The sequence below is a fragment of the Oryx dammah genome, unplaced genomic scaffold, assembly GCF_014754425.2.
Source record: "Oryx dammah isolate SB20612 unplaced genomic scaffold, SCBI_Odam_1.1 HiC_scaffold_2, whole genome shotgun sequence".
Classification (NCBI taxonomy): Eukaryota; Metazoa; Chordata; class Mammalia; order Artiodactyla; family Bovidae; genus Oryx; species Oryx dammah.
The window spans coordinates 51,836,612-51,848,806 of NW_024070186.1; the positions used below are offsets into that span (position 1 = coordinate 51,836,612).

The 12,195-nt window shown below is 38.2% G+C and overlaps 1 pseudogene; it reads right to left on the reverse strand.

Moving 5' to 3' along the window:
- Positions 1 to 493: 493 nt before the first annotated feature.
- LOC120869060 lies at positions 494 to 1,037 on the reverse strand (annotated as a pseudogene).
- Between the last annotated feature and the right edge of the window lie 11,158 nt (positions 1,038 to 12,195).

Sequence of the window (12,195 nt, forward strand, 5' to 3'; positions counted from 1 at the left end):
GCTTTAAGCCAACTTTTTCACTCTTCACTTTCACTTTCATCAAGAGGCTTTTTAGCTCCTCTTCACTTTCTGCCATAAGGGTGGTGTCATCTGCATATCTGAGGTTATTGATACTTCTCCCAGCAATCTTGATTCCAGCTTGTGTTTCTTCCAGTCCAGTGTTTCTCATGATGTACCCTGCATATAAGTTAAATAAGCAGGGTGACAAAAAGCTGAGATCATCCTATCATGTCAGTATTTGTTATGAAGTAAAGGAGATTTAGGTGATTTTTTTTTTTTTAATCACAAGCGCTTTATCCATTACCTAGGACCTCAACAGCATCATGGAGATCTGGGAAATGTTCATGTACAAGGTTATTGCCTTAGTTGACTTAAAATTGCCCCATACGATGGTACATATCAACCCTTAGTGAGGCCTTTGAAAAAATAAACAGGTTGGAAAATAGGTCAAAGAAGGGAAATACAGCATCTGCCTTTAGAGCTATCAACTCAGGAATGCTTTCAATTATGAAATCTTACAGAGAAGTTATTTTTCTTTTTCAAAATCCAGTGATGACAACATTCCTTACTCCAGATCTGGCATTTTTTCTTCATCAATGTTTTGTTAATCATCATCTGCTCTACCAACTTCTGGTAAATCCTCATCACCACTCATGTTGTTCATCATCTCAGAGAAACAATCAAAATTAGACATATCTTCATCTGAATCATCTTCCCAGTCTTTCTATTTATTAAACTCCACACTAAGCTAATTAAGCTTTGCCCTTTCCTTTGTTAACCTTGGCCATGAGTGGCCAGATTCTCCTTTTCATAAACAACATATGTCTCTTCTTTTATGCTTGGAATCATTAGGGTCAATACAGTGAAAAAGATCAATTTCATTTAAATGTTTAAAATGATCACTTCCTCCAAGACAACTGAATATGTTTTGATTTTTCAAAATTTACATTAGCATCTTTACTGTCTTCAACACAAAATTCAGTGAAGACATAGTCCCTTCAATCCTGAGTCTACCACTTTGCAGAGGCAGGCTGCATTGTGAAGGGGGCATGGGGATGGGGAAACTGGTGGGTGGGCCTCTCCGGTGGCAGCTCCTGGGCAGGTGACTTCTTTCAGGTGGTGACTCTAGCATCTTCTCCAACCCTTAACTCTTGATTTCTGTCCCCAGAGAGACTACTTGTTTTATACTTTACTTGCCATGATTTAGAAATGCTGTTAGGGAGACAGCCAACATGAAATTAGAGCTCATTTTGTATATTTCTTTTTTCACAAAGATTGTGTAATATGTGTGAAAGTTATTTTATGCATTTTTCTAGCTTTCTATTTATTTTTACTAGGATTGCAACTCTGATACCTCTTACTTTCACTGTCAGAATAGAAAGACTCGAACTTCTTAGTTTTAACATAGATTATATTTCAAATCCATTAAGTTATTCTTTTTGTTGCTCCTATTATTTAATTTGACTGCTGCTGCTGCTGCTAAGTCACTTCAGTCGTGTCCGACTCTGTGTGACCCACCAGACGGCAACCCACCAGGCTGGCCTGTTCCTGGGATTCTTCAGGCAAGAACACTGGAGTGGGTTGCCATTTCCTTCTCCAATGCATGAAATGAAAAGAGAAAGTGAAGTTGCTCAGTCGTATCTTGACTCTTAGCGACCCCATGGACTGCAGCCTACCAGGCTCCTCTGTCCATAGGATTTTCCAGGCAAGAGACTAGGGGGACTTTAATATACTTTAAAATTATTTTTCTAGGTGGATTAATATTGCTTTGGTTGTGACGGTCTTGTGAGGTTTGTTTTTAAGAAGTCAGGCTTCTATACAGGTATCCTGCTACTGCTGCTGCTGCTAAGTCACTTCAGTCATGTCTGACTCTGTGTGACCCTATAGACGGCAGCCCACCAGGCTCCCCTGTCCCTGGGATTCTCCAGGCAAGAACACTGGAGAGGGTTGCCATTTCCTTCTCCAGTGCATGAAAGTGAAAAGTGAAAGGGAAGTTGCTCAGTCGTGTCCGACTCTTCGTGACTCCATGGACCGCAGCCTACCAGGCTCCTCTGTCCATGGGATTTTCCAGGCAAGAGTACTGGAGTGGGGTGCCATTGCCTTCTCCATTATACAGGTATAATCTCATAGTAAGATGGGGAAACTAAGATTCATAGCAGATCGTTGTCTACCACAACAGAGTACATAATGGTAAGAATCAATTATCTGTACTCATTTTATTATAGCATCCTATTATTATTTTAGGTCTAACCTGCAGTTAGATATTTCCAAGTATATTTTGAGTAGAGTTTCTGCAAGTTAATTTGGAAGTGAGTAAGGAAAGTGATCAAATTACCAATTACTGCTGGATCATGCAAAAAGCAAGAGAGTTCCAGAAAAACATCTATTTCTGCTTTATTGACTATGCCAAAGTTTTTGACTGTGTGGATCACAATAAACTGTGGAAAATTCTGAAAGAGATGGGAATACCAGGCCACTTGACCTGCCTCTTGAGAAATCTGTATGCAGGTCAGGAAGCAACAGTTAGAACTGGACATGGAACAACAGACTGGTTCCAAATAGGAAAAGGAGTACGTCAAGGCTGTATATTGTCACCCTGCTTATTTAACTTATATGCAGAGTACATTATGAGAAACGCTGGACTGGAAGAAACACAAGCTGGAATCAAGATTGCCGGGAGAAATATCAATAACCTCAGATATGCAGATGACACCACCCTTATGGCAGAAAGTGAAGAGGAGCTAAAAAGCCTCTTGATGAAAGTGAAAGTGAAGAGTGAAAAAGTTGGCTTAAAGCTCAACATTCAGAAAACGAAGATCATGGCATCTGGTCCCATCACTTCATGGGAAATAGATGGGGAAACAGTAGAAACAGTGTCAGATTTTATTTTGGGGGGGCTCCAAAATCACTGCAGATGGTGACTGCAGCCATGAAATTAAAAGATGCTTACTCCTTGGAAGAAAAGTTATGACCAACCTAGATAGTATATTCAAAAGCAGAGACATTACTTTGCCAACTAAGGTCCGTCTAGTCAAGGCTATGGTTTTTCCTATGGTCATGTATGGATGTGAGAGTTGGACTGTGAAGAAGGCTGAGGGCTGAAGAATTTATGCTTTTGAACTATGGTGTTGGAGAAGACTCTTGAGAGTGCCTTGGACTGCAAGGAGATCCAACCAGTCCATTCTGAAGGAGATCAACCCTGGGATTTCTTTGGAAGGAATGATACTAAAGCTGAAGCTCCAGTACTTTGGACACCTCATGTGAAGAGTTGACTCTTTGGAAAAGACTCTGATGCTGGGAGAGATTGGGGGCAGGAGGAGAAGGGGAGGACCGAGGATGAGATGGCTGGATGGCATCATGGACTGGATGGACTTGAGTCTGAGTGAACTCCAGGAGATGGTGATGGACAGGGAGGCCTGGTGTGCTGCGATTCATGGGGTCGCAAAGAGTTGGACACAACTGAGCGACTGAACTGAACTGGACTGGACTGAAGGAAAGTGAAGTCATGATTTAACATTTAAAATGAGTTGTTTTAACTCTATTGGCCATTTTATAATTCTGTAGTGTTGTTAAGGTGATCAAACTGATAGTTATTTTCATTATATTTTGAATGAGTTAATGCATTTGACCTGGTATCTGATGAGCTTGTAGGTGGAACTTATTAATGGATATGTTAGTGGGAAGGTCATGATAATTATATGAGTCATCTTTTGGTAAACACAGTATAAACCTTGTATTTTTTTCCCAAGAAAGAAAGAGAAATAATATTTATCTTTTGCCAACTTTCTATCAGAGTGTGATCTTCCTGTAAACTGCTTTATATTCTAATGGTTATTTGAGTGATAGTAACAACCCAACTACTGCAGTTTAAGAAATTGAGGCTCAGTTCGCTGAGACTGGTCAAGATACCCTGCAGCTGAGATACAACAGGGTTTGCATTTTCTAGTGTACAAGAAGGTCTGTAGCCCAGGGATTATTATGACAATAAATTGAGAAAATAGAAGAAGCACTTCAGAATTCTGGTGGTAGATACATGAAATTCTTTGGGATATAATTTCTAAAATTTTATGCTCTTGGACTCATGCCTAAAATTATGGAAACCTACTATAAAGAAAGAATTCTAGAAATAGAATAATTAGCTTGATAGGATTATTCATAAAGTAAAAAAACCTAAATTCCCCCAAATAAATGATTGACTAATTAAAATACTGATATACCATACAGTAAAATATTATATACTCATATTGATATATTTTCTTTAAGAAAGGATAAATACAGAATTTACAAGATAATATTAGTATCTGCAGTGGAAAATATTCAAGAAAATATAAAGTATACTAATGGCAATTTTCCCCAAATTGGGAAATGATGGTGTTCTTGGTGATTTTTTTAATGTTGTTCTTTGTATTCTTCTGTATATTCTAAACTTTCAAAACACATATTGCCTTATTAATCAGAAAGAATTATTATATATACTTACTATACATGCATTGATCCTGAGATTGACATTGACTACTGACACCAAAACCACTTCTTTGTATGAACACATAAGACCACACTGCCCAGGCTTTTTTGCAGGATGGAAGTGTGATGAAATTCCAGCCAGCGTAATGTCAGCACAAATGCTGTTCCTTTTCTAGGCATTGCCAATAAAAACCTCTTTCTTTGTTCTATTCTCTTTTCTTTCTGTGTAATTGTAGATGAGTTATCAAATAATGATTATATAGAACCCATGTTCTCTGAATCTTGACTTGGGGAGAGCCATAGTAGAAATAGATTTGTTGTGAATAATAAACTGTCATATTGAAGCCATTATGCATTTTGTTGTTTATTTATTACAGCAGCCAGTATTACATTAAAAAATTCTCTTTGCCTCAGTGTTCTCCCCATAATATGGAGATAATTATGATGATCATTATAACAACAGCAACTCCGTAGAATTATTGTGAAGTAATGTACATAATCAGTCTTCCATAGGTTTTAACTATTATTGTAAACAGTATTTATTATTTTATATTGGCACCTGCCATCAGTAGGTGTTGGGATAGTGTCTGATCTATTATTTGAAAAAAGTAGCTCCCTCAAAAAAAGCTTTGATATTAACGATTACTTGTTTGTCAAGGAGCTTGCAAACCTGCAATAAAATAATTGATTTCCTAAAATAAGAAACATCATAATGTTCACACAACTTGATTCTTCTGTGCTTTTATTAAAAATCTCTCTATCCAATAAAATACATATTGATTTTTGACTCCAATTTATAGCATTAACATGTTTATTTTTGAACATTTTCAGAATTATATTTTAATATCTCTCTTGTAGGAACTTTGCAGTGGTTTTATTTTAGAGAGAGTGCTTTATATAAGAGAGCAGGTAAACTTAATGAGCATTGTAATTGTTGTTTTCTTACTGGATTCAAATGCACAAGAGGAAATCTTGTGATTTACCAGGTACAAATCATGAAAAGAAAGGTGTCGAAAACAAAAGTGAGGTCCTGGAAGCAAATCTATTAATTTCTTGAAAGGTTAACTGGTCTAGGTTACACAGTTGTGTGTCTGTCATCTCCGTGAAAGGTACTGGAGACATTGGCATCATTGAGACTAGTCATATGGAGCCAAATTTGGAGCATTTTTCTCTAAGGAAATGTTTATGATGCTAAGAAGTCATAAACATTGAACTAATGTTTTAAAATACTTCTTCACTTGAATACTTTTGAGAAACATTTTAAAGAAAATATAGCTCAATATACATAAGAATGGCTTCCCTGGTGACTTAGAGGGTAAAGAACCTGCCATGCAGGAGACCCAGGTTTGATCTCTGGATCCAGAAGATCCCCTGGAGAAGGAAATGACATTCCACTCCAGTATTCTTGCCTGGAGAATTCCATGGACAGAGGGGCCTGGTGGGCTTCAGTCCATAGTGTTGCAAAGAGTCAGACATGACTGAACCACTAACACTTTCATACTTTACACAAGATTAGGATCACTGCCCCACCCCCATGTGACCCCCATCACACACAAAAACATACACATGATCTTGTTCATCCATGGAAGGGCTATTGGGTATGTTGTATTTTAGTGGAGAGAATAGTGTTGTTAAATGTCAAGACAGACTTGGGTTTAAATTCTAGCTTTGCCTCTTACTAGATAAGACCTTAGATATAGTACCTAATCCTTTTGAGACACAATTTCTTTATCTGTACAATTTGATTTATAACACCTAACTTCTAGCCTGTTTTTATGGAAATTAGTGCTTTATGTTCACTATGGTCTTTAAAGTCAATCCTGGAAAGTAATTGTTTCTTAGCAAATTTGAGAAATTCCTTAAGAGTTCATTATTTGAATGACTTTTCCCCCCATTAACTGCTGTGGGAACTGTGTCCTTCTTTATCTTAATGGAAAATAGTCACCATGAAAGTTAGTGTGGGTGATGTGTCTAGAGGAAAAAGAAGAAATATATAAGGAATGTATGTGCTATATAACTTTTGATAATTTCATAATAAGTTTTCCTTAACTTTGATGCTGTACTCCTGCTCTGAAATTCTATCTTGAGAAATAATTGTTGTTCAGTTGCTCAGTCATGTCCAACTTTTTGCAACCCTTTGAACTGTAGCATGCCAGGTTCCCCTGTCCTTCCCCATCTCCCTTAGTTTGCTCAAATTCATGTTCATTGAATCAGTGGTGCTATCTAACTATCTCATCCTCTGCTGTACCCTTTTGCCTTCAATCCTTCTCTGCATCAGGGTCTTTTCCAATGAGTCAGCTCTTCACATCAGGTGACCAAAGTGTTGAAGCTTCAGCCTCAGTCCTCCCAATGAATCTTCAGAGTTGATTTCCTTTAGGATTCACTAGAAATTTTATTTTAATAATTCTGCAAAAGCTATATACAACAAATTTCCTTTGCATAATTTTTATAGTAACATTAATAACAATAACAACAGCAGATCTATACATGTTAAAATGGGGAATTAACTATATCACAATAGAGCCATTTGGTAGACTAGTATGCAATCATTGGAAATGGCTAGATATTATACAAGAGAAACAATACTTACATGTCTAGAAAATATTATTGGGAGAAAATATAGAAAAATAGAAAATATTTTATAGAAATATTAGAAAAATATAGAAAATATAGAAAAGAGATGGAGATATCTCTTTCTTTTCTGTCTTCTGAAAAGAGTATTATTGCTTTTAAAGAATCAGATAAAAAGTTAAAGGATGAAATTTTCACAGAAAATGTCCAAGGTGTCTATAGCCATTTGTGATGTCAAAACAGCATTGGGGTTGCCTGATTTGGTAATAGCATATATTAATTTTCAAGCTTCAAAAACTAAATTTCATAAGCAGACACTGGTAAAAGCAATAAGACAATGGCACTTGCTTTTTATTTTATTTTTTTGTGCATTTAGGCATGAAATCATGCTGCAGCAGAGTTCAAGATACTCAGAATTAAACATGATCAACTTGAAACACATGACCCACTAGATTTGAAAAACAAATAGAAAAATGTTGAATTAAGGCTCAGACTATTACTCTGTTTTCTGAACATCATCCCTTTAATATTTGTTGACTCAATTGAACTTTATTTTGAATTTCTCTTGCAATTTTTTTCACATGATACTTTGGAAACTACAGGAGCCACGTGGGTCAGAACTTGCCTCAATGTAGTGGTACTGCTGATGCTACAGTTACATTCCACCAGCACAAGCTTGAAGAAACCTGGTGAACTAACTATTCTAATGTTAATTTTCTGTAATAGTGGCAAAATCTGTAAGTCACAAAATGAAGTCTTGAGTTTGAATCATGAACTCCTAAGAGTACTGGAGTAGGGTGCCATTGCCTTCTCCATATCTTTCTAATACAATACATCAAAATAGTAAGTTACTAAGGCACTCCAGTACTCTTGCCTGGAAAATCCCATGGGCAGAGGAGCCTGGTGTGCTGCAGTCCATGGGGTCGCTGAGAGTTGGACACGACACAGTGACTTCACTTTCACTTTTCACTTTCATGTATTGGAGAAGGAAATGGAAACACACTCCAGTGTTCTTGCCTGGAGAATCCCAGGGATGGTGGAGCCTGGTGGGCTGCCATCTATGGGGTCGCACAGAGTCGGACACGACTGAAGCGACTTAGCAGCAGCAGCAGCATGATGTGATGATGGATGAGTCACACACAGTGTGGTACCCTTGTGTTAAGAGTGCACCATATATGTCTGAATTAATATAGCACTGATGTAGAGATTGTCTATCTCAAACTACTGTTTTAATGGTTACATTTATTTTAACAAATTCTTTACTTTTTAATTTCTATTGAATTATAATAGATTTATTATGATACTAATATCAGTTCAGTCGCTTAATCATGTCTGACTCTTTGCAACCCCATGGATTGCAGTAGGCCAGGCTTCCCTGTTAACTACCAACTCCTGGAGCTTACTCAAACTCATGTCCATTGAGTCAGTGATGCCACCCAACTATCTCATTCTCTGTTGTCCCCTTCTCCTCCTGCCTTCAATCTTTCTCAGCATCAGTGTCTTTTCAATGAGTCAGTTCTTTACATCAGGTGGCCTAAATATTGATGGTTCAGCTACAGTATCAGTCCTTAAAATGAATATTCAGGACTAATTTCATTTTGGGTTGACGGGTTGGATCTCCTTGCAATCTAAGGGACTCTCAAGAGTCTTTTCCAACACCATAGTTTAAAAGCATCAATTTTTCGGTGCTCAGCTTTCTTTATAGTCCAAATCTCACATCCATACATGACTACTGGAAAAACCACAGCTTTGACTAGATGGACCTTTGTTGACAAAGTAATGTCTCTGCGTTTTAATATGCTGTCTAGGTTGGTCATAGCTTTTCTTCCAAGGAGTAAGCGTCTTTAATTTTGTGGCTGCAGTCACCATCTAGTGATTTTGGAGCCCCCCAAAACAAAGTCTTTCACTATTTCCCAACTATTTGCCATGAAGTGATGGGACCAGATGCCATGATCCTAATTTTCTGAATGTTGAGTCTTAAGTCAACTTTTTCACTCTCCTCTTTCAATTTCATAGAGGCTCTTTAGTTCTTTGTTTTCTGCCATAAGGGTGGTGTCATCTGCATATCTGAGGCTATTGATATTTCTCCTGGCAATCTTGATTCCATCTTGTGCTTCATCCAGGTTGGCATTTCGCATGATGTACTCTGCATATAAGTTTAATACACAGGGTGACAATGTGCAGCCTTGACCTACTCCTTTTCCTAGTTGGAACCAGTCTGTTGTTTCATGTCCAGTTCTAAATATTGCTTCCTGAGCAGCATACAGATTTCTCAGGAGGCATGTTATGTGGTCTGGTATTCCCTTCTCTTTAAGAATTTTCCACAGTTTGTTGTTATCCACATAGTCAAAGGCTTTGACATAGTCAATAAAGCAAAAGTAGATTTTTTTTTTAAGTAGATGTTTTTTGAAGCTCTCATGCTTTTTCAATGATCCATTGGATGTTGGTAATTTGATCTCTGGTTCCTTTGCCTTTTCTAAATCCAGTTGGAACATCTGGAAGTTCATGGTTCACATACTGTTGAAGCCTGGCTTGGAGAATTCTGAGCATTACTTTTCTAGTATGTGAGATGAATGCAATTGTGCAGTAGTTTGAACATTCTTTGGCATTCCCCTTCTTTGGGATTGGAATGAAAACTGACCTTTTCCAGTCCTGTAGCCACTGCTGAGTTCACACCATCATCTTTTAGGATCTGAAATAGCTCAGCTGGAATTCCATCACATCCACTCACTTTGGTTGTTGTGATGCCTCCTAAGGCCCACATGATTTTGCATTCCAGGATGTCTGGCTCTAGGTGAGTGATCATGCCATCATGGTTATCTGGGTCATGAAGATCTTTTTTGTATAGTCCTTCTGTGTATTCCTGCTATGTCTTTTTAATATTTTCTGCTTCTGTTAGGTCCATTCCATTTCTGTCCTTAATTGTGCCCATCTTTGCATGAAATATCCCCTTGGTATCTCTAATTTTCTTGAAGGGATCTCTAGTCTTTACCATTCTATTTTTTTTTTTTCTCTATTTGTTTGCACTGACCACTAAAAAAGGCTTTCTTATCTCTGCTTGCTAGTCTCTGGAACTCAGCATTCAAATGGATATATCTTTCCTTTTTTCGTTTGTCTTAGCTTCTCTTCTTTTCTCAGCTTTCTCTAAGCCCTCCTCAGAGAACTATTTTTCCTTTTTGCCTTTCTTTTTCTTGGGGATGATCTTGATCACTGCCCCCTGTGTAATGTCATGAACCTCTGTTCATAGTTCCTCAGGCACTCTGTCTATCAGGTCTAATCCCTTGAATCTGTTTGTCACTTTCGCTATAATCATAAGAGATATGAATTAGATCATACCTGAATGGTCTAATGGTTTTCCCTACCCTCTTCAGTGTCAGTTTGAATTTGGCAGTAAGGAGTTCATGATCTGAGCCACAGTCAGCTCCCAGTCTTCTTTTTGCTGACTGTATAGAGTTTCTCCATGTTTGGCTGCAAAGAATATAATCAATCTGTTTTTGGTATTGACTTCCTCAGATATGCAGATAACACCACCCTTATGGTAGAAAGTGAAGAGGAACTAAAAAGCCTCTTGATGAAAGTGAAAGAGGAGAGTGAAAATGTTGGCTTAAAGCTCAACATTCAGAAAACGAAGATCATGACATCTGGTCCCATCACTTCACGGCAAATAGATGGGCAAACAGTGGAAACAGTGTTTATTTTTTGGGGGCTCCAAAAACACTTTATTTTTGGGCTCCAAATCACTGCAGATGGTGACTGCAGCCATGAAATTAAAAGACGCTTACTCCTTGGAAGGAAAGTAATGACCAACCTAGATAGCATATTGAAAAGCAGAGACTTTATTTGGCCAACAAAGGTCTGTCTAGTCAAGGCTATGGTTTTTCCAGTAGTCATGTATGGATGTGGAAGTTGGACTGTGAAGAAAGCTGAGTGCTGAAGAATTGATGCTTTTGAACTGTGGTGTTGGAGAAGACTCTTGAGAGTCCCTTGGACTGCAAGGAGATCCAACCAGCCCATCCTAAATGAGACCAGTCCTGGGTGTTCTTTGGAAGGACTGATGCTGAAGCTGAAACTCCAATACTTCAGCCACCTCATGTGAGGAGTTGATTCATTGGAAAAGACTCTGATTCTGGGAGGGATTGGGGGCAGGAGAAAAAGGGGACGACAGAGGATGAGATGGCTGGATGGTATCACCGACTCAATGGACATGAGTTTGCGTGAACTCTGGGAGTTGGTGATGGACAGGGAGGCCTGGTGTGCTGCAATTCATGGGGTCACAAAGAGTCAGACATGACTGAGCAACTGAAATGAACTGATCAGGTGATGTCCATGAGTAGTTTTCTCTTGTCTTGTTGGAAGAGCGTGTTTGCTATGACCAGTGTGTTTTCTTGGCAAAACTCTGTTAGCCTTTGACCTGCTTCTTTTTGTACTCCAAGGCCAAAATGCCTGTTACTCCAGGTATCTCTTGACGTACTAGTTTTGCATTCCAGTCCCTCATAATGAAAGAGCATCTTTTTGGGTTGTTAGGTCTAGAAGGTCTTATAGATAGGACACTGAAAGATGAACTCCCTCAGATCGGTGGGTGCCCAATATGCTACTGCAAATCAGAGGAGAAATAACCCCAGAAAGAATGAAGAGATGGAGCCAAAGCAAAAACAACACCCAGTTGTGCATTTGAAGTAAATTCTGATGCTGTAAAGAGCAATATTGTATAGGAACCTGGAATGTTAGGTCCATAAATCAAGGCAAATTGGAGATGGTCAAACAGGAGATGGCAAGAGTGAATATCGGCATTTTATGAATCAGTGAACCCAAATGGACCGGAATAGGTGAATTTAACTCAGATGACCATTATATCTATTACTGTGGGCAAGAATCCCTTAGAAGAAATGGAGTAGTCATCATAGTCAACAAAGGAGTCCAAAATGCAGTACTTGAATATAGTCTGAAAAACAACAGAATGATCTCTGATTGTTTCCAAGGCAAACCATTCAATATTCCAGTAATCCAAGTGTATGTCTCAACTGGTAATGCCAAAGAATCTGAAGCTGAATGGTTCTATGAAGACCTACAAGACCTTCTAGAACTAATGCCCAATAGTAATATGATAATATATTAACTATAGCTAATGGTTCAAATGTACACCAAAATGATTCAGTTACA